This window comes from Hyperolius riggenbachi, chromosome 2, assembly GCF_040937935.1.
Source record: "Hyperolius riggenbachi isolate aHypRig1 chromosome 2, aHypRig1.pri, whole genome shotgun sequence".
Lineage (NCBI taxonomy): Eukaryota > Metazoa > Chordata > Amphibia > Anura > Hyperoliidae > Hyperolius > Hyperolius riggenbachi.
The window spans coordinates 154,882,116-154,900,221 of NC_090647.1; the positions used below are offsets into that span (position 1 = coordinate 154,882,116).

Sequence of the window (18,106 nt, forward strand, 5' to 3'; positions counted from 1 at the left end):
TCACCTTCAAGGCGCCGAAACGGCGCCTTGGAGTTTGCCTGCGGCCACACTAAGCCGAAAGCGCCCGCTCTCGTCAGATCGCGGAAGCTAAGCGGCTTCAGGCCTGGTTAGTAGCTGCATGGGAGACCGGCTGTGAACCCCAGGTGCTGCAGGCGTTTTTTGGGGTTTGAGGCCCAATGGCTATGAGCACGCGTGGGAAGCCTCACCTTCAAGGCGCCGAAACGGCGCCTTGGAGTTTGGCTGCGGCCACACTAAGCCAAAAGCGCCCGCTCTCGTCAGATCGCGGAAGCTAAGCGGCTTCAGGCCTGGTTAGTAGCTGCATGGGAGACCGGCTGTGAACCCCAGGTGCTGCAGGCGTTTTTTTGGGTTTGAGGCCCAATGGCTGTGAGCACGCGTGGGAAGCCTCACCTTCAAGGCGCCGAAACGGCGCCTTGGAGTTTGCCTGCGGCCACACTAAGCCGAAAGCGCCCGCTCTCGTCAGATCGCGGAAGCTAAGCGGCTTCAGGCCTGGTTAGTAGCTGCATGGGAGACCGGCTGTGAACCCCAGGTGCTGCAGGCGTTTTTTTTGGGTTTGAGGCCCAATGGCTATGAGCACGCGTGGGAAGCCTCACCTTCAAGGCGCCGAAACGGCGCCTTGGAGTTTGCCTGCGGCCACACTAAGCCGAAAGCGCCCGCTCTCGTCAGATCGCGGAAGCTAAGCGGCTTCAGGCCTGGTTAGTAGCTGCATGGGAGACCGGCTGTGAACCCCAGGTGCTGCAGGCGTTTTTTTTGGGTTTGAGGCCCAATGGCTATGAGCACGCGTGGGAAGCCTCACCTTCAAGGCGCCGAAACGGCGCCTTGGAGTTTGCCTGCGGCCACACTAAGCCAAAAGCGCCCGCTCTCGTCAGATCGCGGAAGCTAAGCGGCTTCAGGCCTGGTTAGTAGCTGCATGGGAGACCGGCTGTGAACCCCAGGTGCTGCAGGCGTTTTTTTGGGTTTGAGGCCCAATGGCTGTGAGCACGCGTGGGAAGCCTCACCTTCAAGGCGCCGAAACGGCGCCTTGGAGTTTGCCTGCGGCCACACTAAGCCGAAAGCGCCCGCTCTCGTCAGATCGCGGAAGCTAAGCGGCTTCAGGCCTGGTTAGTAGCTGCATGGGAGACCGGCTGTGAACCCCAGGTGCTGCAGGTGTTTTTTTGGGTTTGAGGCCCAATGGCTATGAGCACGCGTGGGAAGCCTCACCTTCAAGGCGCCGAAACGGCGCCTTGGAGTTTGCCTGCGGCCACACTAAGCCGAAAGCGCCCGCTCTCGTCAGATCGCGGAAGCTAAGCGGCTTCAGGCCTGGTTAGTAGCTGCATGGGAGACCGGCTGTGAACCCCAGGTGCTGCAGGCGTTTTTTTGGGTTTGAGGCCCAATGGCTATGAGCACGCGTGGGAAGCCTCACCTTCAAGGCGCCGGAACGGCGCCTTCGAGTTTGCCTGCGGCCACACAAAGCCGAAAGCGCCCGCTCTCGTCAGATCGCGGAAGCTAAGCGGCTTCAGGCCTGGTTAGTAGCTGCATGGGAGACCGGCTGTGAACCCCAGGTGCTGCAGGCGTTTTTTTGGGTTTGAGGCCCAATGGCTATGAGCACGCGTGGGAAGCCTCACCTTCAAGGCGCCGAAACGGCGCCTTGGAGTTTGCCTGCGGCCACACTAAGCCGAAAGCGCCCGCTCTCGTCAGATCGCGGAAGCTAAGCGGCTTCAGGCCTGGTTAGTAGCTGCATGGGAGACCGGCTGTGAACCCCAGGTGCTGCAGGCGTTTTTTTGGGTTTGAGGCCCAATGGCTATGAGCACGCGTGGGAAGCCTCACCTTCAAGGCGCCGAAACGGCGCCTTGGAGTTTGCCTGCGGCCACACTAAGCCGAAAGCGCCGGCTCTCGTCAGATCGCGGAAGCTAAGCGGCTTCAGGCCTGGTTAGTAGCTGCATGGGAGACCGGCTGTGAACCCCAGGTGCTGCAGGTGTTTTTTTGGGTTTGAGGCCCAATGGCTATGAGCACGCGTGGGAAGCCTCACCTTCAAGGCGCCGAAACGGCGCCTTGGAGTTTGCCTGCGGCCACACTAAGCCGAAAGCGCCCGCTCTCGTCAGATCGTGGAAGCTAAGCGGCTTCAGGCCTGGTTAGTAGCTGCATGGGAGACCGGCTGTGAACCCCAGGTGCTGCAGGCGTTTTTTTGGGTTTGAGGCCCAATGGCTATGAGCACGCGTGGGAAGCCTCACCTTCAAGGCGCCGAAACGGCGCCTTGGAGTTTGCCTGCGGCCACACTAAGCCGAAAGCGCCCGCTCTCGTCAGATCGCGGAAGCTAAGCGGCTTCAGGCCTGGTTAGTAGCTGCATGGGAGACCGGCTGTGAACCCCAGGTGCTGCAGGCGTTTTTTTGGGTTTGAGGCCCAATGGCTATGAGCACGCGTGGGAAGCCTCACCTTCAAGGCGCCGAAACGGCGCCTTGGAGTTTGCCTGCGGCCACACTAAGCCGAAAGCGCCCGCTCTCGTCAGATCGCGGAAGCTAAGCGGCTTCAGGCCTGGTTAGTAGCTGCATGGGAGACCGGCTGTGAACCCCAGGTGCTGCAGGCGTTTTTTTGGGTTTGAGGCCCAATGGCTATGAGCACGCGTGGGAAGCCTCACCTTCAAGGCGCCGAAACGGCGCCTTGGAGTTTGCCTGCGGCCACACTAAGCCGAAAGCGCCCGCTCTCGTCAGATCGCGGAAGCTAAGCGGCTTCAGGCCTGGTTAGTAGCTGCATGGGAGACCGGCTGTGAACCCCAGGTGCTGCAGGCGTTTTTTTGGGTTTGAGGCCCAATGGCTATGAGCACGCGTGGGAAGCCTCACCTTCAAGGCGCCGGAACGGCGCCTTCGAGTTTGCCTGCGGCCACACAAAGCCGAAAGCGCCCGCTCTCGTCAGATCGCGGAAGCTAAGCGGCTTCAGGCCTGGTTAGTAGCTGCATGGGAGACCGGCTGTGAACCCCAGGTGCTGCAGGCGTTTTTTTGGGTTTGAGGCCCAATGGCTATGAGCACGCGTGGGAAGCCTCACCTTCAAGGCGCCGAAACGGCGCCTTGGAGTTTGCCTGCGGCCACACTAAGCCGAAAGCGCCCGCTCTCGTCAGATCGCGGAAGCTAAGCGGCTTCAGGCCTGGTTAGTAGCTGCATGGGAGACCGGCTGTGAACCCCAGGTGCTGCAGGCGTTTTTTTTGGGTTTGAGGCCCAATGGCTATGAGCACGCGTGGGAAGCCTCACCTTCAAGGCGCCGAAACGGCGCCTTGGAGTTTGCCTGCGGCCACACTAAGCCGAAAGCGCCGGCTCTCGTCAGATCGCGGAAGCTAAGCGGCTTCAGGCCTGGTTAGTAGCTGCATGGGAGACCGGCTGTGAACCCCAGGTGCTGCAGGTGTTTTTTTGGGTTTGAGGCCCAATGGCTATGAGCACGCGTGGGAAGCCTCACCTTCAAGGCGCCGAAACGGCGCCTTGGAGTTTGCCTGCGGCCACACTAAGCCGAAAGCGCCCGCTCTCGTCAGATCGTGGAAGCTAAGCGGCTTCAGGCCTGGTTAGTAGCTGCATGGGAGACCGGCTGTGAACCCCAGGTGCTGCAGGCGTTTTTTTGGGTTTGAGGCCCAATGGCTATGAGCACGCGTGGGAAGCCTCACCTTCAAGGCGCCGAAACGGCGCCTTGGAGTTTGCCTGCGGCCACACTAAGCCGAAAGCGCCCGCTCTCGTCAGATCGCGGAAGCTAAGCGGCTTCAGGCCTGGTTAGTAGCTGCATGGGAGACCGGCTGTGAACCCCAGGTGCTGCAGGCGTTTTTTTGGGTTTGAGGCCCAATGGCTATGAGCACGCGTGGGAAGCCTCACCTTCAAGGCGCCGAAACGGCGCCTTGGAGTTTGCCTGCGGCCACACTAAGCCGAAAGCGCCCGCTCTCGTCAGATCGCGGAAGCTAAGCGGCTTCAGGCCTGGTTAGTAGCTGCATGGGAGACCGGCTGTGAACCCCAGGTGCTGCAGGCGTTTTTTTGGGTTTGAGGCCCAATGGCTATGAGCACGCGTGGGAAGCCTCACCTTCAAGGCGCCGGAACGGCGCCTTGGAGTTTGCCTGCGGCCACACTAAGCCGAAAGCGCCCGCTCTCGTCAGATCCTGGAAGCTAAGCAGCTTCAGGCCTGGTTAGTAGCTGCATGGGAGACCGGCTGTGAACCCCAGGTGCTGCAGGCGTTTTTTTGGGTTTGAGGCCCAATGGCTATGAGCACGCGTGGGAAGCCTCACCTTCAAGGCGCCGAAACGGCGCCTTGGAGTTTGCCTGCGGCCACACTAAGCCGAAAGCGCCCGCTCTCATCAAATCGCGGAAGCTAAGCGGCTTCAGGCCTGGTTAGTAGCTGCATGGGAGACCGGCTGTGAACCCCAGGTGCTGCAGGCGTTTTTTTGGGTTTGAGGCCCAATGGCTATGAGCACGCGTGGGAAGCCTCACCTTCATGGCGCCGAAACGGCGCCTTGGAGTTTGCCTGCGGCCACACTAAGCCGAAAGCGCCCGCTCTCGTCAGATCGCGGAAGCTAAGCGGCTTCAGGCCTGGTTAGTAGCTGCATGGGAGACCGTTTGTGAACCCCAGGTACTGCAGGCGTTTTTTTGGGTTTGAGGCCCAATGGCTATGAGCACGCGTGGGAAGCCTCACCTTCAAGGCGCCGAAACGGCGCCTTGGAGTTTGCCTGCGGCCACACTAAGCCGAAAGCGCCCGCTCTCGTCAGATCGCGGAAGCTAAGCGGCTTCAGGCCTGGTTAGTAGCTGCATGGGAGACCGGCTGTGAACCCCAGGTGCTGCAGGCGTTTTTTTGGGTTTGAGGCCCAATGGCTATGAGCACGCGTGGGAAGCCTCACCTTCAAGGCGCCGAAACGGCGCTTTGGAGTTTGCCTGCGGCCACACTAAGCCGAAAGCGCCCGCTCTCGTCAGATCGCGGAAGCTAAGCGGCTTCAGGCCTGGTTAGTAGCTGCATGGGAGACCGGCTGTGAACCCCAGGTGCTGCAGGCGTTTTTTTGGGTTTGAGGCCCAATGGCTATGAGCACGCGTGGGAAGCCTCACCTTCAAGGCGCCGAAACGGCGCCTTGGAGTTTGCCTGCGGCCACACTAAGCCGAAAGCGCCCGCTCTCGTCAGATCGCGAAAGCTAAGCGGCTTCAGGCCTGGTTAGTAGCTGCATGGGAGACTGGCTGTGAACCCCAGGTGCTGCAGGCGTTTTTTTGGGTTTGAGGCCCAATGGCTATGAGCACGCGTGGGAAGCCTCACCTTCAAGGCGCCGAAACGGCGCCTTGGAGTTTGCCTGCGGCTACACTAAGCCGAAAGCGCCGGCTCTCGTCAGATCGCGGAAGCTAAGCGGCTTCAGGCCTGGTTAGTAGCTGCATGGGAGACCGGCTGTGAACCCCAGGTGCTGCAGGCGTTTTTTTGGGTTTGAGGCCCAATGGCTATGAGCACGCGTGGGAAGCCTCACCTTCAAGGCGCCGAAACGGCGCCTTGGAGTTTGCCTGCGGCCACACTAAGCCGAAAGCGCCCGCTCTCGTCAGATCGCGGAAGCTAAGCGGCTTCAGGCCTGGTTAGTAGCTGCATGGGAGACCGGCTGTTAACCCCAGGTGCTGCAGGCGTTTTTTTGGGTTTGAGGCCCAATGGCTATGAGCACGCGTGGGAAGCCTCACCTTCAAGGCGCCCAAACGGCGCCTTGGAGTTTGCCTGCGGCCACACTAAGCCGAAAGCGCCCGCTCTCGTCAGATCGCGGAAGCTAAGCGGCTTCAGGCCTGGTTAGTAGCTGCATGGGAGACCGGCTGTGAACCCCAGGTGCTGCAGGTGTTTTTTTGGGTTTGAGGCCCAATGGCTATGAGCACGCGTGGGAAGCCTCACCTTCAAGGCGCCGAAACGGCGCCTTGGAGTTTGCCTGTGGCCACACTAAGCCGAAAGCGCCCGCTCTCGTCAGATCGCGGAAGCTAAGCGGCTTCAGGCCTGGTTAGTAGCTGCATGGGAGACCGGCTGTGAACCCCAGGTGCTGCAGGCGTTTTTTTTGGGTTTGAGGCCCAATGGCTGTGAGGACGCGTGGGAAGCCTCACCTTCAAGGCGCCGAAACGGCGCCTTGGAGTTTGCCTGCGGCCACACTAAGCCGAAAGCGCCCGCTCTCGTCAGATCGCGGAAGCTAAGCGGCTTCAGGCCTGGTTAGTAGCTGCATGGGAGACCGGCTGTGAACCCCAGGTGCTGCAGGCGTTTTTTTGGGTTTGAGGCCCAATGGCTATGAGCACGCGTGGGAAGCCTCACCTTCAAGGCGCCGAAACGGCGCCTTGGAGTTTGCCTGCGGCCACACTAAGCCAAAAGCGCCCGCTCTCGTCAGATCGCGGAAGCTAAGCGGCTTCAGGCCTGGTTAGTAGCTGCATGGGAGACCGGCTGTGAACCCCAGGTGCTGCAGGCGTTTTTTGGGTTTGAGGCCCAATGGCTGTGAGCACGCGTGGGAAGCCTCACCTTCAAGGCGCCGAAACGGCGCCTTGGAGTTTGCCTGCGGCCACACTAAGCCGAAAGCGCCCGCTCTCGTCAGATCGCGGAAGCTAAGCGGCTTCAGGCCTGGTTAGTAGCTGCATGGGAGACCGGCTGTGAACCCCAGGTGCTGCAGGCGTTTTTTTGGGTTTGAGGCCCAATGGCTATGAGCACGCGTGGGAAGCCTCACCTTCAAGGCGCCGAAACGGCGCCTTGGAGTTTGCCTGCGGCCACACTAAGCCGAAAGCGCCCGCTCTCGTCAGATCGCGGAAGCTAAGCGGCTTCAGGCCTGGTTAGTAGCTGCATGGGAGACCGGCTGTGAACCCCAGGTGCTGCAGGCGTTTTTTTTGGGTTTGAGGCCCAATGGCTATGAGCACGCGTGGGAAGCCTCACCTTCAAGGCGCCGGAACGGCGCCTTCGAGTTTGCCTGCGGCCACACAAAGCCGAAAGCGCCCGCTCTCGTCAGATCGCGGAAGCTAAGCGGCTTCAGGCCTGGTTAGTAGCTGCATGGGAGACCGGCTGTGAACCCCAGGTGCTGCAGGCGTTTTTTTGGGTTTGAGGCCCAATGGCTATGAGCACGCGTGGGAAGCCTCACCTTCAAGGCGCCGAAACGGCGCCTTGGAGTTTGCCTGCGGCCACACTAAGCCGAAAGCGCCCGCTCTCGTCAGATCGCGGAAGCTAAGCGGCTTCAGGCCTGGTTAGTAGCTGCATGGGAGACCGGCTGTGAACCCCAGGTGCTGCAGGCGTTTTTTTGGGTTTGAGGCCCAATGGCTATGAGCACGCGTGGGAAGCCTCACCTTCAAGGCGCCGAAACGGCGCCTTGGAGTTTGCCTGCGGCCACACTAAGCCGAAAGCGCCGGCTCTCGTCAGATCGCGGAAGCTAAGCGGCTTCAGGCCTGGTTAGTAGCTGCATGGGAGACCGGCTGTGAACCCCAGGTGCTGCAGGTGTTTTTTTGGGTTTGAGGCCCAATGGCTATGAGCACGCGTGGGAAGCCTCACCTTCAAGGCGCCGAAACGGCGCCTTGGAGTTTGCCTGCGGCCACACTAAGCCGAAAGCGCCCGCTCTCGTCAGATCGCGGAAGCTAAGCGGCTTCAGGCCTGGTTAGTAGCTGCATGGGAGACCGGCTGTGAACCCCAGGTGCTGCAGGTGTTTTTTTGGGTTTGAGGCCCAATGGCTATGAGCACGCGTGGGAAGCCTCACCTTCAAGGCGCCGCAAAGGCGCCTTGGAGTTTGCCTGCGGCCACACTAAGCCGAAAGCGCCCGCTCTCGTCAGATCGCGGAAGCTAAGCGGCTTCAGGCCTGGTTAGTAGCTGCATGGGAGACCGGCTGTGAACCCCAGGTGCTGCAGGCGTATTTTTGGGTTTGAGGCCCAATGGCTATGAGCACGCGTGGGAAGCCTCACCTTCAAGGCGCCGGAACGGCGCCTTGGAGTTTGCCTGCGGCCACACTAAGCCGAAAGCGCCCGCTCTCGTCAGATCGCGGAAGCTAAGCGGCTTCAGGCCTGGTTAGTAGCTGCATGGGAGACCGGCTGTGAACCCCAGGTGCTGCAGGCGTTTTTTTGGGTTTGAGGCCCAATGGCTATGAGCACGCGTGGGAAGCCTCACCTTCAAGGCGCCGAAACGGCGCCTTGGAGTTTGCCTGCGGCCACACTAAGCCGAAAGCGCCCGCTCTCGTCAGATCGCGGAAGCTAAGCGGCTTCAGGCCTGGTTAGTAGCTGCATGGGAGACCGGCTGTGAACCCCAGGTGCTGCAGGCGTTTTTTTGGGTTTGAGGCCCAATGGCTATGAGCACGCGTGGGAAGCCTCACCTTCAAGGCGCCGAAACGGCGCCTTGGAGTTTGCCTGCGGCCACACTAAGCCGAAAGCGCCCGCTCTCGTCAGATCGCGGAAGCTAAGCGGCTTCAGGCCTGGTTAGTAGCTGCATGGGAGACTGGCTGTGAACCCCAGGTGCTGCAGGCGGTTTTTTGGGTTTGAGGCCCAATGGCTATGAGCACGCGTGGGAAGCCTCACCTTCAAGGCGCCGAAACGGCGCCTTGGAGTTTGCCTGCGGCCACACTAAGCCGAAAGCGCCCGCTCTCGTCAGATCGCGGAAGCTAAGCGGCTTCAGGCCTGGTTAGTAGCTGCATGGGAGACCGGCTGTGAACCCCAGGTGCTGCAGGCGGTTTTTTGGGTTTGAGGCCCAATGGCTATGAGCACGCGTGGGAAGCCTCACCTTCAAGGCGCCGAAACGGCGCCTTGGAGTTTGCCTGCGGCCACACTAAGCTGAAAGCGCCCGCTCTTGTCAGATCGTGGAAGCTAAGCGGCTTCAGGCCTGGTTAGTAGCTGCATGGGAGACCGACTGTGAACCCCAGGTGCTGCAGGCGTTTTTTTGGGTTTGAGGCCCAATGGCTATGAGCACGCGTCTGAAGCCTCACCTTCAAGGCGCCGAAACGGCGCCTTGGAGTTTGCCTGCGGCCACACTAAGCCGAAAGCGCCCGCTCTCATCAGATCGCGGAAGCTAAGCGGCTTCAGACCTGGTTAGTAGCTGCATGGGAGACCGGCTGTGAACCCCAGGTGCTGCAGGTGTTTTTTTGGGTTTGAGGCCCAATGGCTATGAGCACGCGTGGGAAGCCTCACCTTCAAGGCGCCGGAACGGCGCCTTGGAGTTTGCCTGCGGCCACACTAAGCCGAAAGCGCCCGCTCTCGTCAGATCGCGGAAGCTAAGCGGCTTCAGGCCTGGTTAGTAGCTGCATGGGAGACCGGCTGTGAACCCCAGGTGCTGCAGGCGTCTTTTTGGGTTTGAGGCCCAATGGCTATGAGCACGCGTGGGAAGCCTCACCTTCAAGGCGCCGAAACGGCGCCTTGGAGTTTGCCTGTGGCCACACTAAGCCGAAAGCGCCCGCTCTCGTCAGATCGCGGAAGCTAAGCGGCTTCAGGCCTGGTTAGTAGCTGCATGGGAGACCGGCTGTGAACCCCAGGTGCTGCAGGCGTTTTTTTGGGTTTGAGGCCCAATGGCTATGAGCACGCGTGGGAAGCCTCACCTTCAAGGCGCCGAAACGGAGCCTTGGAGTTTGCCTGCGGCCACACTAAGCCGAAAGCGCCCGCTCTCGTCAGATCGCGGAAGCTAAGCGGCTTCAGGCCTGGTTAGTAGCTGCATGGGAGACCGGCTGTGAACCCCAGGTGCTGCAGGCGGTTTTTTGGGTTTGAGGCCCAATGGCTATGAGCACGCGTGGGAAGCCTCACCTTCAAGGCGCCGAAACGGCGCCTTGGAGTTTGCCTGCGGCCACACTAAGCCGAAAGCGCCCGCTCTCGTCAGATCGCGGAAGCTAAGCGGCTTCAGGCCTGGTTAGTAGCTGCATGGGAGACCGGCTGTGAACCCCAGGTGCTGCAGGCGGTTTTTTGGGTTTGAGGCCCAATGGCTATGAGCACGCGTGGGAAGCCTCACCTTCAAGGCGCCGAAACGGCGCCTTGGAGTTTGCCTGCGGCCACACTAAGCCGAAAGCGCCCGCTCTCGTCAGATCGTGGAAGCTAAGCGGCTTCAGGCCTGGTTAGTAGCTGCATGGGAGACCGGCTGTGAACCCCAGGTGCTGCAGGCGTTTTTTTGGGTTTGAGGCCCAATGGCTATGAGCACGCGTGGGAAGCCTCACCTTCAAGGCGCCGAAACGGCGCCTTGGAGTTTGCCTGCGGCCACACTAAGCCGAAAGCGCCCGCTCTCATCAGATCGCGGAAGCTAAGCGGCTTCAGGCCTGGTTAGTAGCTGCATGGGAGACCGGCTGTGAACCCCAGGTGCTGCAGGTGTTTTTTTGGGTTTGAGGCCCAATGGCTATGAGCACGCGTGGGAAGCCTCACCTTCAAGGCGCCGGAACGGCGCCTTGGAGTTTGCCTGCGGCCACACTAAGCCGAAAGCGCCCGCTCTCGTCAGATCGCGGAAGCTAAGCGGCTTCAGGCCTGGTTAGTAGCTGCATGGGAGACCGGCTGTGAACCCCAGGTGCTGCAGGCGTCTTTTTGGGTTTGAGGCCCAATGGCTATGAGCACGCGTGGGAAGCCTCACCTTCAAGGCGCCGAAACGGCGCCTTGGAGTTTGCCTGTGGCCACACTAAGCCGAAAGCGCCCGCTCTCGTCAGATCGCGGAAGCTAAGCGGCTTCAGGCCTGGTTAGTAGCTGCATGGGAGACCGGCTGTGAACCCCAGGTGCTGCAGGCGTTTTTTTGGGTTTGAGGCCCAATGGCTATGAGCACGCGTGGGAAGCCTCACCTTCAAGGCGCCGAAACGGCGCCTTGGAGTTTGCCTGTGGCCACACTAAGCCGAAAGCGCCCGCTCTCGTCAGATCGCGGAAGCTAAGCGGCTTCAGGCCTGGTTAGTAGCTGCATGGGAGACCGGCTGTGAACCCCAGGTGCTGCAGGCGTTTTTTTGGGTTTGAGGCCCAATGGCTATGAGCACGCGTGGGAAGCCTCACCTTCAAGGCGCCGAAACGGCGCCTTGGAGTTTTCCTGCGGCCACACTAAGCCGAAAGCGCCCGCTCTCGTCAGATCGCGGAAGCTAAGCGGCTTCAGGCCTGGTTAGTAGCTGCATGGGAGACCGGCTGTGAACCCCAGGTGCTGCAGGCGTTTTTTTGGGTTTGAGGCCCAATGGCTATGAGCACGCGTGGAAAGCCTCACCTTCAAGGCGCCGAAACGGCGCCTTGGAGTTTGCCTGCGGCCACACTAAGCCGAAAGCGCCCGCTATCGTCAGATCGCGGAAGCTAAGCGGCTTCAGGCCTGGTTAGTAGCTGCATGGGAGACCGGCTGTGAACCCCAGGTGCTGCAGGCGTATTTTTGGGTTTGAGGCCCAATGGCTATGAGCACGCGTGGGAAGCCTCACCTTCAAGGCGCCGAAACGGCGCCTTGGAGTTTGCCTGCGGCCACACTAAGCCGAAAGCGCCCGCTCTCGTCAGATCGCGGAAGCTAAGCGGCTTCAGGCCTGGTTAGTAGCTGCATGGGAGACCGCCTGTGAACCCCAGGTGCTGCAGGCGGTTTTTTGGGTTTGAGGCCCAATGGCTATGAGCACGCGTGGGAAGCCTCACCTTCAAGGCGCCGAAACGGCGCCTTGGAGTTTGCCTGCGGCCACACTAAGCCGAAAGCGTCAGATCGCGGAAGCTAAGCGGCTTCAGGCCTGGTTAGTAGCTGCATGGGAGACCGGCTGTGAACCCCAGGTGCTGCAGGCGTTTTTTTGGGTTTGAGGCCCAATGGCTATGAGCACGCGTGGGAAGCCTCACCTTCAAGGCGCCGAAACGGCGCCTTGGAGTTTGCCTGCGGCCACACTAAGCCGAAAGCGCCCGCTCTCGTCAGATCGCGGAAGCTAAGCGGCTTCAGGCCTGGTTAGTAGCTGCATGGGAGACCGGCTGTGAACCCCAGGTGCTGCAGGCGTTTTTTTGGGTTTGAGGCCCAATGGCTATGAGCACGCGTGGGAAGCCTCACCTTCAAGGCGCCGAAACGGCGCCTTGGAGTTTGCCTGCGGCCACACTAAGCCGAAAGCGCCCGCTCTCGTCAGATCGCGGAAGCTAAGCGGCTTCAGCCCTGGTTAGTAGCTGCATGGGAGACCGGCTGTGAACCCCAGGTGCTGCAGGCGTTTTTTTGGGTTTGAGGCCCAATGGCTATGAGCACGCGTGGGAAGCCTCACCTTCAAGGCGCCGAAACGGCGCCTTGGAGTTTGCCTGCGGCCACACTAAGCCGAAAGCGCCCGCTCTCGTCAGATCGCGGAAGCTAAGCGGCTTCAGGCCTGGTTAGTAGCTGCATGGGAGACCGGCTGTGAACCCCAGGTGCTGCAGGCGTTTTTTTGGGTTTGAGGCCCAATGGCTATGAGCACGCGTGGGAAGCCTCACCTTCAAGGCGCCGAAACGGCGCCTTGGAGTTTGCCTGCGGCCACACTAAGCCGAAAGCGCCCGCTCTCGTCAGATCGCGGAAGCTAAGCGGCTTCAGGCCTGGTTAGTAGCTGCATGGGAGACCGGCTGTGAACCCCAGGTGCTGCAGGTGTTTTTTTGGGTTTGAGGCCCAATGGCTATGAGCACGCGTGGGAAGCCTCACTCCTGCGGCCACACTAAGCCGAAAGCGCCCGCTCTCGTCAGATCGCGGAAGCTAAGCGGCTTCAGGCCTGGTTAGTAGCTGCATGGGAGACCGGCTGTGAACCCCAGGTGCTGCAGGCGTTTTTTTGGGTTTGAGGCCCAATGGCTATGAGCACGCGTGGTAAGCCTCACCTTCAAGGCGCCGAAACGGCGCCTTGGAGTTTGCCTGCGGCCACACTAAGCCGAAAGCGCCCGCTCTCGTCAGATCGCGGAAGCTAAGTGGCTTCAGGCCTGGTTAGTAGCTGCATGGGAGACCGGCTGTGAACCCCAGGTGCTGCAGGCGTTTTTTTGGGTTTGAGGCCCAATGGCTATGAGCACGCGTGGGAAGCCTCACCTTCAAGGCGCCGAAACGGCGCCTTGGAGTTTGCCTGCGGCCACACTAAGCCGAAAGCGCCTGCTCTCGTCAGATCGCGGAAGCTAAGCGGCTTCAGGCCTGGTTAGTAGCTGCATGGGAGACCGGCTGTGAACCCCAGGTGCTGCAGGCGTTTTTTTGTGTTTGAGGCCCAATGGCTATGAGCACGCGTGGGAAGCCTCACCTTCAAGGCGCCGAAACGGCGCCGAAACGGCGCCTTGGAGTTTGCCTGCGGCCACACTAAGCCGAAAGCGCCCGCTCTCGTCAGATCGCGGAAGCTAAGCGGCTTCAGGCCTGGTTAGTAGCTGTATGGGAGACCGGCTGTGAACCCCAGGTGCTGCAGGCGTTTTTTTGGGTTTGAGGCCCAATGGCTATGAGCACGCGTGGGAAGCCTCACCTTCAAGGCGCCGAAACGGCGCCTTGGAGTTTGCCTGCGGCCACACTAAGCCGAAAGCGCCCGCTCTCGTCAGATCGCGGAAGCTAAGCGGCTTCAGGCCTGGTTAGTAGCTGCATGGGAGACCGGCTGTGAACCCCAGGTGCTGCAGGCGTTTTTTTGGGTTTGAGGCCCAATGGCTATGAGCACGCGTGGGAAGCCTCACCTTCAAGGCGCCGAAACGGAGCCTTGGAGTTTGCCTGCGGCCACACTAAGCCAAAAGCACCCGCTCTCGTCAGATCGCGGAAGCTAAGCGCCTTCAGGCCTGGTTAGTAGCTGCATGGGAGACCGGCTGTGAACCCCAGGTGCTGCAGGCGTTTTTTTGGGTTTGAGGCCCAATGGCTATGAGCACGCGTGGGAAGCCTCACCTTCAAGGCGCCGAAACGGCGCCTTGGAGTTTGCCTGCGGCCACACTAAGCCGAAAGCGCCCGCTATCGTCAGATCGCGGAAGCTAAGCGGCTTCAGGCCTGGTTAGTAGCTGCATGGGAGACCGGCTGTGAACCCCAGGTGCTGCAGGCGTTTTTTTGGGTTTGAGGCCCAATGGCTATGAGCACGCGTGGGAAGCCTCACCTTCAAGGCGCCGAAACGGCGCCTTGGAGTTTGCCTGCGGCTACACTAAGCCGAAAGCGCCCGCTCTCGTCAGATCGCGGAAGCTAAGCGGCTTCAGGCCTGGTTAGTAGCTGCATGGGAGACCGGCTGTGAACCCCAGGTGCTGCAGGCGTTTTTTTTGGGTTTGAGGCCCAATGGCTATGAGCACGCGTGGGAAGCCTCACCTTCAAGGCGCCGAAACGGCGCCTTGGAGTTTGCCTTTGGCCACACTAAGCCGAAAGCGCCCGCTCTCGTCAGATCGCGGAAGCTAAGCGGCTTCAGGCCTGGTTAGTAGCTGCATGGGAGACCGGCTGTGAACCCCAGGTGCTGCAGGTGTTTTTTTGGGTTTGAGGCCTAATGGCTATGAGCACGCGTGGGAAGCCTCACCTTCAAGGCGCCGAAACGGCGCCTTGGAGTTTGCCTGCGGCCACACTAAGCCGAAAGCGCCTGCTCTCGTCAGATCGCGGAAGCTAAGCGGCTTCAGGCCTGGTTAGTAGCTGCGTGGGAGACCGGCTGTGAACCCCAGGTGCTGCAGGCGTTTTTTTGGGTTTGAGGCCCAATGGCTATGAGCACGCGTGGGAAGCCTCACCTTCAAGGCGCCGAAACGGCGCTTTGGAGTTTGCCTGCGGCCACACTAAGCCGAAAGCGCCTGCTCTCGTCAGATTGCGGAAGCTAAGCGGCTTCAGGCCTGGTTAGTAGCTGCATGGGAGACCGGCTGTGAACCCCAGGTGCTGCAGGCGTTTTTTTGGGTTTGAGGCCCAATGGCTATGAGCACGCGTGGGAAGCCTCACCTTCAAGGCGCCGGAACGGCGCCTTGGAGTTTTCCTGCGGCCACACTAAGCCGAAAGCGCCCGCTCTCGTCAGATCGCGGAAGCTAAGCGGCTTCAGGCCTGGTTAGTAGCTGCATGGGAGACCGGCTGTGAACCCCAGGTGCTGCAGGCGTTTTTTTGGGTTTGAGGCCCAATGGCTATGAGCACGCGTGGGAAGCCTCACCTTCAAGGTGCCGAAACGGCGCCTTGGAGTTTGCCTGCGGCCACACTAAGCCGAAAGCGCCCGCTCTCGTCAGATTGCGGAAGCTAAGCGGCTTCAGGCCTGGTTAGTAGCTGCATGGGAGACCGGCTGTGAACCCCAGGTGCTGCAGGCGTTTTTTTGGGCTTGAGGCCCAATGGCTATGAGCACGCGTGGGAAGCCTCACCTTCAAGGCGCCGAAACGGCGCCTTGGAGTTTGCCTGTGGCCACACTAAGCCGAAAGCGCCCGCTCTCGTCAGATCGCGGAAGCTAAGCGGCTTCAGGCCTGGTTAGTAGCTGCATGGGAGACCGGCTGTGAACCCCAGGTGCTGCAGGCGTTTTTTTGGGTTTGAGGCCCAATGGCTATGAGCACGCGTGGGAAGCCTCACCTTCAAGGCGCCGAAACGGCGCCTTGGAGTTTGCCTGCGGCCACACTAAGCCGAAAGCGCCCGCTCTCGTCAGATCGCGGAAGCTAAGCGGCTTCAGGCCTGGTTAGTAGCTGCATGGGAGACCGGCTGTGAACCCCAGGTGCTGCAGGCGTTTTTTTGGGTTTGAGGCCCAATGGCTATGAGCACGCGTGGGAAGCCTCACCTTCAAGGCGCCGAAACGGCGCCTTGGAGTTTTCCTGCGGCCACACTAAGCCGAAAGCGCCCGCTCTCGTCAGATAGCGGAAGCTAAGCGGCTTCAGGCCTGGTTAGTAGCTGCATGGGAGACCGGCTGTGAACCCCAGGTGCTGCAGGCGTTTTTTTTGGGTTTGAGGCCCAATGGCTATGAGCACGCGTGGGAAGCCTCACCTTCAAGGCGCCGAAACGGCGCCTTGGAGTTTATCTGCGGCCACACTAAGCCGAAAGCGCCCGCTCTCGTCAGATCGTGGAAGCTAAGCGGCTTCAGGCCTGGTTAGTAGCTGCATGGGAGACCGGCTGTGAACCCCAGGTGCTGCAGGCGTTTTTTTGGGTTTGAGGCCCAATGGCTATGAGCACGCGTGGGAAGCCTCACCTTCAAGGCGCCGGAACGGCGCCTTGGAGTTTGCCTGCGGCCACACTAAGCCGAAAGCGCCCGCTCTCGTCAGATCGCGGAAGCTAAGCGGCTTCAGGCCTGGTTAGTAGCTGCATGGGAGACCGGCTGTGAACCCCAGGTGCTGCAGGCATTTTTTTGGGTTTGAGGCCCAATGGCTATGAGCACGCGTGGGAAGCCTCACCTTCAAGGCGCCGGAACGGCGCCTTGGAGTTTGCCTGCGGCCACACTAAGCCGAAAGCGCCCGCTCTCGTCAGATCGCGGAAGCTAAGCGGCTTCAGGCCTGGTTAGTAGCTGCATGGGAGACCGGCTGTGAACCCCAGGTGCTGCAGGCGTTTTTTTGGGTTTGAGGCCCAATGGCTATGAGCACGCGTGGGAAGCCTCACCTTCAAGGCGCCGAAACGGCGCCTTGGAGTTTGCCTGCGGCCACACTAAGCCGAAAGCGCCCGCTCTCGTCAGATCGCGGAAGCTAAGCGGCTTCAGGCCTGGTTAGTAGCTGCATGGGAGACCGGCTGTGAACCCCAGGTGCTGCAGGCGTTTTTTTGGGTTTGAGGCCCAATGGCTATGAGCACGCGTGGGAAGCCTCACCTTCAAGGCGCCGAAACGGCGCCTTGGAGTTTGCCTGCGGCCACACTAAGCCGAAAGCGCCCGCTCTCGTCAGATCGCGGAAGCTAAGCGGCTTCAGGCCTGGTTAGTAGCTGCATGGGAGACCGGCTGTGAACCCCAGGTGCTGCAGGCGTTTTTTTGGGTTTGAGGCCCAATGGCTATGAGCACGCGTGGGAAGCCTCACCTTCAAGGTGCCGAAACGGCGCCTTGGAGTTTGCCTGCGGCCACACTAAGCCGAAAGCGCCCGCTCTCGTCAGATCGCAGAAGCTAACCGGCTTCAGGCCTGGTTAGTAGCTGCATGGGAGACCGGCTGTGAACCCCAGGTGCTGCAGGCGTCTTTTTGGGTTTGAGGCCCAATGGCTATGAGCACGCGTGGGAAGCCTCACCTTCAAGGCGCCGAAACGGCGCCTTGGAGTTTGCCTGCGGCCACACTAAGCCGAAAGCGCCCGCTCTCGTCAGATCGCGGAAGCTAAGCGGCTTCAGGCCTGGTTAGTAGCTGCATGGGAGACCGGCTGTGAACCCCAGGTGCTGCAGGCGTTTTTTTGGGTTTGAGGCCCAATGGCTATGAGCACGCGTGGGAAGCCTCACCTTCAAGGCGCCGAAACGGCGCCTTGGAGTTTTCCTGCGGCCACACTAAGCCGAAAGCGCCCGCTCTCGTCAGATCGCGGAAGCTAAGCGGCTTCAGGCCTGGTTAGTAGCTGCATGGGAGACCGGCTGTGAACCCCAGGTGCTGCAGGCGTTTTTTTGGGTTTGAGGCCCAATGGCTATGAGCACGCGTGGGAAGCCTCACCTTGGAGTTTGCCTGCGGCCACACTAAGCCGAAAGCGCCCGCTCTCGTCAGATCGCGGAAGCTAAGCGGCTTCAGGCCTGGTTAGTAGCTGCATGGGAGACCGGCTGTGAACCCCAGGTGCTGCAGGCGTTTTTTTGGGTTTGAGGCCCAATGGCTATGAGCACGCGTGGGAAGCCTCACCTTCAAGGCGCCGAAACGGCGCCTTGGAGTTTCCCTGCGGCCACACTAAGCCGAAAGCGCCCGCTCTCGTCAGATCGCGGAAGCTAAGCGGCTTCAGGCCTGGTTAGTAGCTGCATGGGAGACCGGCTGTGAACCCCAGGTGCTGCAGGCGTTTTTTTGGGTTTGAGGCCCAATGGCTATGAGCACGCGTGGGAAGCCTTACCTTCAAGGCGCCGAAATGGCGCCTTGGAGTTTGCCTGCGGCCACACTAAGCCGAAAGCGCCCGCTCTCGTCAGATCGCGGAAGCTAAGCGGCTTCAGGCCTGGTTAGTAGCTGCATGGGAGACCGGCTGTGAACCCCAGGTGCTGCAGGCGTTTTTTTGGGTTTGAGGCCCAATGGCTATGAGCACGCGTGGGAAGCCTCACCTTCAAGGCGCCGAAACGGCGCCTTGGAGTTTGCCTGCGGCCACACTAAGCCGAAAGCGCCCGCTCTCGTCAGATCGCGGAAGCTAAGCGGCTTCAGGCCTGGTTAGTAGCTGCATGGGAGACCGGCTGTGAACCCCAGGTGCTGCAGGCGTTTTTTTGGGTTTGAGGCCC

At 60.6% G+C, this 18,106-nt stretch overlaps 41 non-coding genes and 48 pseudogenes across 41 annotated transcripts; all 89 read left to right on the forward strand.

Annotated features, from left to right (window-relative positions):
- The first annotated feature begins 36 nt into the window (after window positions 1–36).
- Window positions 37–155, forward strand: LOC137555699 (5S ribosomal RNA). The gene has a single exon (XR_011028373.1). It is a non-coding gene; the product is annotated as a 5S ribosomal RNA (ribosomal RNA).
- An 83-nt stretch (window positions 156–238) lies between these two features.
- LOC137549381 (5S ribosomal RNA) lies at window positions 239–357 on the forward strand (annotated as a pseudogene).
- An 83-nt stretch (window positions 358–440) lies between these two features.
- LOC137555701 (5S ribosomal RNA) lies at window positions 441–559 on the forward strand. The gene has a single exon (XR_011028374.1). It is a non-coding gene; the product is annotated as a 5S ribosomal RNA (ribosomal RNA).
- An 84-nt stretch (window positions 560–643) lies between these two features.
- LOC137555702 (5S ribosomal RNA) lies at window positions 644–762 on the forward strand. Its single transcript, XR_011028375.1, has one exon. It is a non-coding gene; the product is annotated as a 5S ribosomal RNA (ribosomal RNA).
- An 84-nt stretch (window positions 763–846) lies between these two features.
- On the forward strand, window positions 847–965 carry LOC137558955 (5S ribosomal RNA; annotated as a pseudogene).
- An 83-nt stretch (window positions 966–1,048) lies between these two features.
- On the forward strand, window positions 1,049–1,167 carry LOC137557398 (5S ribosomal RNA; annotated as a pseudogene).
- Window positions 1,168–1,250: 83 nt separating this feature from the next.
- Window positions 1,251–1,369, forward strand: LOC137555703 (5S ribosomal RNA). Its single transcript, XR_011028376.1, has one exon. It is a non-coding gene; the product is annotated as a 5S ribosomal RNA (ribosomal RNA).
- Window positions 1,370–1,452: 83 nt separating this feature from the next.
- LOC137559365 (5S ribosomal RNA) lies at window positions 1,453–1,571 on the forward strand (annotated as a pseudogene).
- Window positions 1,572–1,654: 83 nt separating this feature from the next.
- Window positions 1,655–1,773, forward strand: LOC137555704 (5S ribosomal RNA). Its single transcript, XR_011028377.1, has one exon. It is a non-coding gene; the product is annotated as a 5S ribosomal RNA (ribosomal RNA).
- An 83-nt stretch (window positions 1,774–1,856) lies between these two features.
- On the forward strand, window positions 1,857–1,975 carry LOC137549232 (5S ribosomal RNA; annotated as a pseudogene).
- Window positions 1,976–2,058: 83 nt separating this feature from the next.
- Window positions 2,059–2,177, forward strand: LOC137558676 (5S ribosomal RNA; annotated as a pseudogene).
- Window positions 2,178–2,260: 83 nt separating this feature from the next.
- LOC137555706 (5S ribosomal RNA) lies at window positions 2,261–2,379 on the forward strand. Its single transcript, XR_011028379.1, has one exon. It is a non-coding gene; the product is annotated as a 5S ribosomal RNA (ribosomal RNA).
- An 83-nt stretch (window positions 2,380–2,462) lies between these two features.
- On the forward strand, window positions 2,463–2,581 carry LOC137555707 (5S ribosomal RNA). The gene has a single exon (XR_011028380.1). It is a non-coding gene; the product is annotated as a 5S ribosomal RNA (ribosomal RNA).
- Window positions 2,582–2,664: 83 nt separating this feature from the next.
- On the forward strand, window positions 2,665–2,783 carry LOC137555708 (5S ribosomal RNA). The gene has a single exon (XR_011028381.1). It is a non-coding gene; the product is annotated as a 5S ribosomal RNA (ribosomal RNA).
- An 83-nt stretch (window positions 2,784–2,866) lies between these two features.
- Window positions 2,867–2,985, forward strand: LOC137559366 (5S ribosomal RNA; annotated as a pseudogene).
- Window positions 2,986–3,068: 83 nt separating this feature from the next.
- On the forward strand, window positions 3,069–3,187 carry LOC137555709 (5S ribosomal RNA). The gene has a single exon (XR_011028382.1). It is a non-coding gene; the product is annotated as a 5S ribosomal RNA (ribosomal RNA).
- Window positions 3,188–3,271: 84 nt separating this feature from the next.
- On the forward strand, window positions 3,272–3,390 carry LOC137549233 (5S ribosomal RNA; annotated as a pseudogene).
- An 83-nt stretch (window positions 3,391–3,473) lies between these two features.
- LOC137558678 (5S ribosomal RNA) lies at window positions 3,474–3,592 on the forward strand (annotated as a pseudogene).
- Window positions 3,593–3,675: 83 nt separating this feature from the next.
- On the forward strand, window positions 3,676–3,794 carry LOC137555710 (5S ribosomal RNA). The gene has a single exon (XR_011028383.1). It is a non-coding gene; the product is annotated as a 5S ribosomal RNA (ribosomal RNA).
- Window positions 3,795–3,877: 83 nt separating this feature from the next.
- Window positions 3,878–3,996, forward strand: LOC137555713 (5S ribosomal RNA). The gene has a single exon (XR_011028384.1). It is a non-coding gene; the product is annotated as a 5S ribosomal RNA (ribosomal RNA).
- An 83-nt stretch (window positions 3,997–4,079) lies between these two features.
- On the forward strand, window positions 4,080–4,198 carry LOC137552133 (5S ribosomal RNA; annotated as a pseudogene).
- An 83-nt stretch (window positions 4,199–4,281) lies between these two features.
- LOC137559110 (5S ribosomal RNA) lies at window positions 4,282–4,400 on the forward strand (annotated as a pseudogene).
- An 83-nt stretch (window positions 4,401–4,483) lies between these two features.
- Window positions 4,484–4,602, forward strand: LOC137557235 (5S ribosomal RNA; annotated as a pseudogene).
- Window positions 4,603–4,685: 83 nt separating this feature from the next.
- Window positions 4,686–4,804, forward strand: LOC137555714 (5S ribosomal RNA). The gene has a single exon (XR_011028385.1). It is a non-coding gene; the product is annotated as a 5S ribosomal RNA (ribosomal RNA).
- An 83-nt stretch (window positions 4,805–4,887) lies between these two features.
- Window positions 4,888–5,006, forward strand: LOC137555715 (5S ribosomal RNA). Its single transcript, XR_011028386.1, has one exon. It is a non-coding gene; the product is annotated as a 5S ribosomal RNA (ribosomal RNA).
- An 83-nt stretch (window positions 5,007–5,089) lies between these two features.
- On the forward strand, window positions 5,090–5,208 carry LOC137548648 (5S ribosomal RNA; annotated as a pseudogene).
- Window positions 5,209–5,291: 83 nt separating this feature from the next.
- Window positions 5,292–5,410, forward strand: LOC137549042 (5S ribosomal RNA; annotated as a pseudogene).
- Window positions 5,411–5,493: 83 nt separating this feature from the next.
- On the forward strand, window positions 5,494–5,612 carry LOC137556655 (5S ribosomal RNA). The gene has a single exon (XR_011029296.1). It is a non-coding gene; the product is annotated as a 5S ribosomal RNA (ribosomal RNA).
- An 83-nt stretch (window positions 5,613–5,695) lies between these two features.
- LOC137557399 (5S ribosomal RNA) lies at window positions 5,696–5,814 on the forward strand (annotated as a pseudogene).
- An 83-nt stretch (window positions 5,815–5,897) lies between these two features.
- LOC137556976 (5S ribosomal RNA) lies at window positions 5,898–6,016 on the forward strand (annotated as a pseudogene).
- Window positions 6,017–6,100: 84 nt separating this feature from the next.
- On the forward strand, window positions 6,101–6,219 carry LOC137555716 (5S ribosomal RNA). The gene has a single exon (XR_011028387.1). It is a non-coding gene; the product is annotated as a 5S ribosomal RNA (ribosomal RNA).
- Window positions 6,220–6,302: 83 nt separating this feature from the next.
- LOC137558956 (5S ribosomal RNA) lies at window positions 6,303–6,421 on the forward strand (annotated as a pseudogene).
- Window positions 6,422–6,503: 82 nt separating this feature from the next.
- LOC137555717 (5S ribosomal RNA) lies at window positions 6,504–6,622 on the forward strand. The gene has a single exon (XR_011028388.1). It is a non-coding gene; the product is annotated as a 5S ribosomal RNA (ribosomal RNA).
- Window positions 6,623–6,705: 83 nt separating this feature from the next.
- On the forward strand, window positions 6,706–6,824 carry LOC137555719 (5S ribosomal RNA). Its single transcript, XR_011028390.1, has one exon. It is a non-coding gene; the product is annotated as a 5S ribosomal RNA (ribosomal RNA).
- An 84-nt stretch (window positions 6,825–6,908) lies between these two features.
- On the forward strand, window positions 6,909–7,027 carry LOC137559368 (5S ribosomal RNA; annotated as a pseudogene).
- An 83-nt stretch (window positions 7,028–7,110) lies between these two features.
- On the forward strand, window positions 7,111–7,229 carry LOC137555720 (5S ribosomal RNA). Its single transcript, XR_011028391.1, has one exon. It is a non-coding gene; the product is annotated as a 5S ribosomal RNA (ribosomal RNA).
- An 83-nt stretch (window positions 7,230–7,312) lies between these two features.
- Window positions 7,313–7,431, forward strand: LOC137549234 (5S ribosomal RNA; annotated as a pseudogene).
- An 83-nt stretch (window positions 7,432–7,514) lies between these two features.
- LOC137557401 (5S ribosomal RNA) lies at window positions 7,515–7,633 on the forward strand (annotated as a pseudogene).
- An 83-nt stretch (window positions 7,634–7,716) lies between these two features.
- LOC137555721 (5S ribosomal RNA) lies at window positions 7,717–7,835 on the forward strand. Its single transcript, XR_011028392.1, has one exon. It is a non-coding gene; the product is annotated as a 5S ribosomal RNA (ribosomal RNA).
- An 83-nt stretch (window positions 7,836–7,918) lies between these two features.
- On the forward strand, window positions 7,919–8,037 carry LOC137555722 (5S ribosomal RNA). The gene has a single exon (XR_011028393.1). It is a non-coding gene; the product is annotated as a 5S ribosomal RNA (ribosomal RNA).
- An 83-nt stretch (window positions 8,038–8,120) lies between these two features.
- On the forward strand, window positions 8,121–8,239 carry LOC137555723 (5S ribosomal RNA). Its single transcript, XR_011028394.1, has one exon. It is a non-coding gene; the product is annotated as a 5S ribosomal RNA (ribosomal RNA).
- Window positions 8,240–8,322: 83 nt separating this feature from the next.
- On the forward strand, window positions 8,323–8,441 carry LOC137558397 (5S ribosomal RNA; annotated as a pseudogene).
- Window positions 8,442–8,524: 83 nt separating this feature from the next.
- On the forward strand, window positions 8,525–8,643 carry LOC137555724 (5S ribosomal RNA). Its single transcript, XR_011028395.1, has one exon. It is a non-coding gene; the product is annotated as a 5S ribosomal RNA (ribosomal RNA).
- An 83-nt stretch (window positions 8,644–8,726) lies between these two features.
- Window positions 8,727–8,845, forward strand: LOC137550715 (5S ribosomal RNA; annotated as a pseudogene).
- An 83-nt stretch (window positions 8,846–8,928) lies between these two features.
- Window positions 8,929–9,047, forward strand: LOC137558442 (5S ribosomal RNA; annotated as a pseudogene).
- Window positions 9,048–9,130: 83 nt separating this feature from the next.
- On the forward strand, window positions 9,131–9,249 carry LOC137555725 (5S ribosomal RNA). The gene has a single exon (XR_011028396.1). It is a non-coding gene; the product is annotated as a 5S ribosomal RNA (ribosomal RNA).
- Window positions 9,250–9,332: 83 nt separating this feature from the next.
- Window positions 9,333–9,451, forward strand: LOC137556977 (5S ribosomal RNA; annotated as a pseudogene).
- Window positions 9,452–9,534: 83 nt separating this feature from the next.
- LOC137555726 (5S ribosomal RNA) lies at window positions 9,535–9,653 on the forward strand. Its single transcript, XR_011028397.1, has one exon. It is a non-coding gene; the product is annotated as a 5S ribosomal RNA (ribosomal RNA).
- An 83-nt stretch (window positions 9,654–9,736) lies between these two features.
- Window positions 9,737–9,855, forward strand: LOC137555727 (5S ribosomal RNA). The gene has a single exon (XR_011028398.1). It is a non-coding gene; the product is annotated as a 5S ribosomal RNA (ribosomal RNA).
- Window positions 9,856–9,938: 83 nt separating this feature from the next.
- LOC137558679 (5S ribosomal RNA) lies at window positions 9,939–10,057 on the forward strand (annotated as a pseudogene).
- Window positions 10,058–10,140: 83 nt separating this feature from the next.
- LOC137556695 (5S ribosomal RNA) lies at window positions 10,141–10,259 on the forward strand. Its single transcript, XR_011029335.1, has one exon. It is a non-coding gene; the product is annotated as a 5S ribosomal RNA (ribosomal RNA).
- An 83-nt stretch (window positions 10,260–10,342) lies between these two features.
- On the forward strand, window positions 10,343–10,461 carry LOC137555729 (5S ribosomal RNA). The gene has a single exon (XR_011028399.1). It is a non-coding gene; the product is annotated as a 5S ribosomal RNA (ribosomal RNA).
- Window positions 10,462–10,544: 83 nt separating this feature from the next.
- On the forward strand, window positions 10,545–10,663 carry LOC137556978 (5S ribosomal RNA; annotated as a pseudogene).
- An 83-nt stretch (window positions 10,664–10,746) lies between these two features.
- On the forward strand, window positions 10,747–10,865 carry LOC137556979 (5S ribosomal RNA; annotated as a pseudogene).
- Window positions 10,866–10,948: 83 nt separating this feature from the next.
- LOC137557885 (5S ribosomal RNA) lies at window positions 10,949–11,067 on the forward strand (annotated as a pseudogene).
- Window positions 11,068–11,150: 83 nt separating this feature from the next.
- Window positions 11,151–11,269, forward strand: LOC137548827 (5S ribosomal RNA; annotated as a pseudogene).
- Window positions 11,270–11,352: 83 nt separating this feature from the next.
- On the forward strand, window positions 11,353–11,471 carry LOC137550432 (5S ribosomal RNA). Its single transcript, XR_011026920.1, has one exon. It is a non-coding gene; the product is annotated as a 5S ribosomal RNA (ribosomal RNA).
- Window positions 11,472–11,746: 275 nt separating this feature from the next.
- On the forward strand, window positions 11,747–11,865 carry LOC137555731 (5S ribosomal RNA). Its single transcript, XR_011028401.1, has one exon. It is a non-coding gene; the product is annotated as a 5S ribosomal RNA (ribosomal RNA).
- Window positions 11,866–11,948: 83 nt separating this feature from the next.
- Window positions 11,949–12,067, forward strand: LOC137547609 (5S ribosomal RNA; annotated as a pseudogene).
- An 83-nt stretch (window positions 12,068–12,150) lies between these two features.
- LOC137555732 (5S ribosomal RNA) lies at window positions 12,151–12,269 on the forward strand. Its single transcript, XR_011028402.1, has one exon. It is a non-coding gene; the product is annotated as a 5S ribosomal RNA (ribosomal RNA).
- An 83-nt stretch (window positions 12,270–12,352) lies between these two features.
- LOC137557402 (5S ribosomal RNA) lies at window positions 12,353–12,471 on the forward strand (annotated as a pseudogene).
- A 51-nt stretch (window positions 12,472–12,522) lies between these two features.
- On the forward strand, window positions 12,523–12,641 carry LOC137557886 (5S ribosomal RNA; annotated as a pseudogene).
- An 83-nt stretch (window positions 12,642–12,724) lies between these two features.
- Window positions 12,725–12,843, forward strand: LOC137558073 (5S ribosomal RNA; annotated as a pseudogene).
- Window positions 12,844–12,926: 83 nt separating this feature from the next.
- On the forward strand, window positions 12,927–13,045 carry LOC137557807 (5S ribosomal RNA; annotated as a pseudogene).
- A 94-nt stretch (window positions 13,046–13,139) lies between these two features.
- On the forward strand, window positions 13,140–13,258 carry LOC137550343 (5S ribosomal RNA). The gene has a single exon (XR_011026910.1). It is a non-coding gene; the product is annotated as a 5S ribosomal RNA (ribosomal RNA).
- An 83-nt stretch (window positions 13,259–13,341) lies between these two features.
- On the forward strand, window positions 13,342–13,460 carry LOC137555733 (5S ribosomal RNA). Its single transcript, XR_011028403.1, has one exon. It is a non-coding gene; the product is annotated as a 5S ribosomal RNA (ribosomal RNA).
- An 83-nt stretch (window positions 13,461–13,543) lies between these two features.
- LOC137548372 (5S ribosomal RNA) lies at window positions 13,544–13,662 on the forward strand (annotated as a pseudogene).
- An 83-nt stretch (window positions 13,663–13,745) lies between these two features.
- On the forward strand, window positions 13,746–13,864 carry LOC137548828 (5S ribosomal RNA; annotated as a pseudogene).
- An 83-nt stretch (window positions 13,865–13,947) lies between these two features.
- On the forward strand, window positions 13,948–14,066 carry LOC137557090 (5S ribosomal RNA; annotated as a pseudogene).
- Window positions 14,067–14,150: 84 nt separating this feature from the next.
- On the forward strand, window positions 14,151–14,269 carry LOC137551257 (5S ribosomal RNA; annotated as a pseudogene).
- An 83-nt stretch (window positions 14,270–14,352) lies between these two features.
- Window positions 14,353–14,471, forward strand: LOC137558448 (5S ribosomal RNA; annotated as a pseudogene).
- Window positions 14,472–14,554: 83 nt separating this feature from the next.
- Window positions 14,555–14,673, forward strand: LOC137548579 (5S ribosomal RNA; annotated as a pseudogene).
- Window positions 14,674–14,756: 83 nt separating this feature from the next.
- On the forward strand, window positions 14,757–14,875 carry LOC137557887 (5S ribosomal RNA; annotated as a pseudogene).
- Window positions 14,876–14,958: 83 nt separating this feature from the next.
- LOC137558837 (5S ribosomal RNA) lies at window positions 14,959–15,077 on the forward strand (annotated as a pseudogene).
- Window positions 15,078–15,160: 83 nt separating this feature from the next.
- On the forward strand, window positions 15,161–15,279 carry LOC137556982 (5S ribosomal RNA; annotated as a pseudogene).
- Window positions 15,280–15,362: 83 nt separating this feature from the next.
- LOC137555734 (5S ribosomal RNA) lies at window positions 15,363–15,481 on the forward strand. Its single transcript, XR_011028405.1, has one exon. It is a non-coding gene; the product is annotated as a 5S ribosomal RNA (ribosomal RNA).
- Window positions 15,482–15,564: 83 nt separating this feature from the next.
- Window positions 15,565–15,683, forward strand: LOC137549146 (5S ribosomal RNA; annotated as a pseudogene).
- An 84-nt stretch (window positions 15,684–15,767) lies between these two features.
- On the forward strand, window positions 15,768–15,886 carry LOC137549625 (5S ribosomal RNA; annotated as a pseudogene).
- An 83-nt stretch (window positions 15,887–15,969) lies between these two features.
- Window positions 15,970–16,088, forward strand: LOC137548785 (5S ribosomal RNA). Its single transcript, XR_011026744.1, has one exon. It is a non-coding gene; the product is annotated as a 5S ribosomal RNA (ribosomal RNA).
- Window positions 16,089–16,171: 83 nt separating this feature from the next.
- On the forward strand, window positions 16,172–16,290 carry LOC137555735 (5S ribosomal RNA). The gene has a single exon (XR_011028406.1). It is a non-coding gene; the product is annotated as a 5S ribosomal RNA (ribosomal RNA).
- Window positions 16,291–16,373: 83 nt separating this feature from the next.
- On the forward strand, window positions 16,374–16,492 carry LOC137555736 (5S ribosomal RNA). The gene has a single exon (XR_011028407.1). It is a non-coding gene; the product is annotated as a 5S ribosomal RNA (ribosomal RNA).
- An 83-nt stretch (window positions 16,493–16,575) lies between these two features.
- On the forward strand, window positions 16,576–16,694 carry LOC137555737 (5S ribosomal RNA). The gene has a single exon (XR_011028408.1). It is a non-coding gene; the product is annotated as a 5S ribosomal RNA (ribosomal RNA).
- Window positions 16,695–16,777: 83 nt separating this feature from the next.
- Window positions 16,778–16,896, forward strand: LOC137549646 (5S ribosomal RNA; annotated as a pseudogene).
- An 83-nt stretch (window positions 16,897–16,979) lies between these two features.
- On the forward strand, window positions 16,980–17,098 carry LOC137555738 (5S ribosomal RNA). Its single transcript, XR_011028409.1, has one exon. It is a non-coding gene; the product is annotated as a 5S ribosomal RNA (ribosomal RNA).
- An 83-nt stretch (window positions 17,099–17,181) lies between these two features.
- LOC137557889 (5S ribosomal RNA) lies at window positions 17,182–17,300 on the forward strand (annotated as a pseudogene).
- A 61-nt stretch (window positions 17,301–17,361) lies between these two features.
- On the forward strand, window positions 17,362–17,480 carry LOC137555740 (5S ribosomal RNA). Its single transcript, XR_011028410.1, has one exon. It is a non-coding gene; the product is annotated as a 5S ribosomal RNA (ribosomal RNA).
- An 83-nt stretch (window positions 17,481–17,563) lies between these two features.
- On the forward strand, window positions 17,564–17,682 carry LOC137559158 (5S ribosomal RNA; annotated as a pseudogene).
- An 83-nt stretch (window positions 17,683–17,765) lies between these two features.
- Window positions 17,766–17,884, forward strand: LOC137555741 (5S ribosomal RNA). Its single transcript, XR_011028411.1, has one exon. It is a non-coding gene; the product is annotated as a 5S ribosomal RNA (ribosomal RNA).
- An 83-nt stretch (window positions 17,885–17,967) lies between these two features.
- LOC137555743 (5S ribosomal RNA) lies at window positions 17,968–18,086 on the forward strand. Its single transcript, XR_011028413.1, has one exon. It is a non-coding gene; the product is annotated as a 5S ribosomal RNA (ribosomal RNA).
- Window positions 18,087–18,106: the final 20 nt, after the last annotated feature.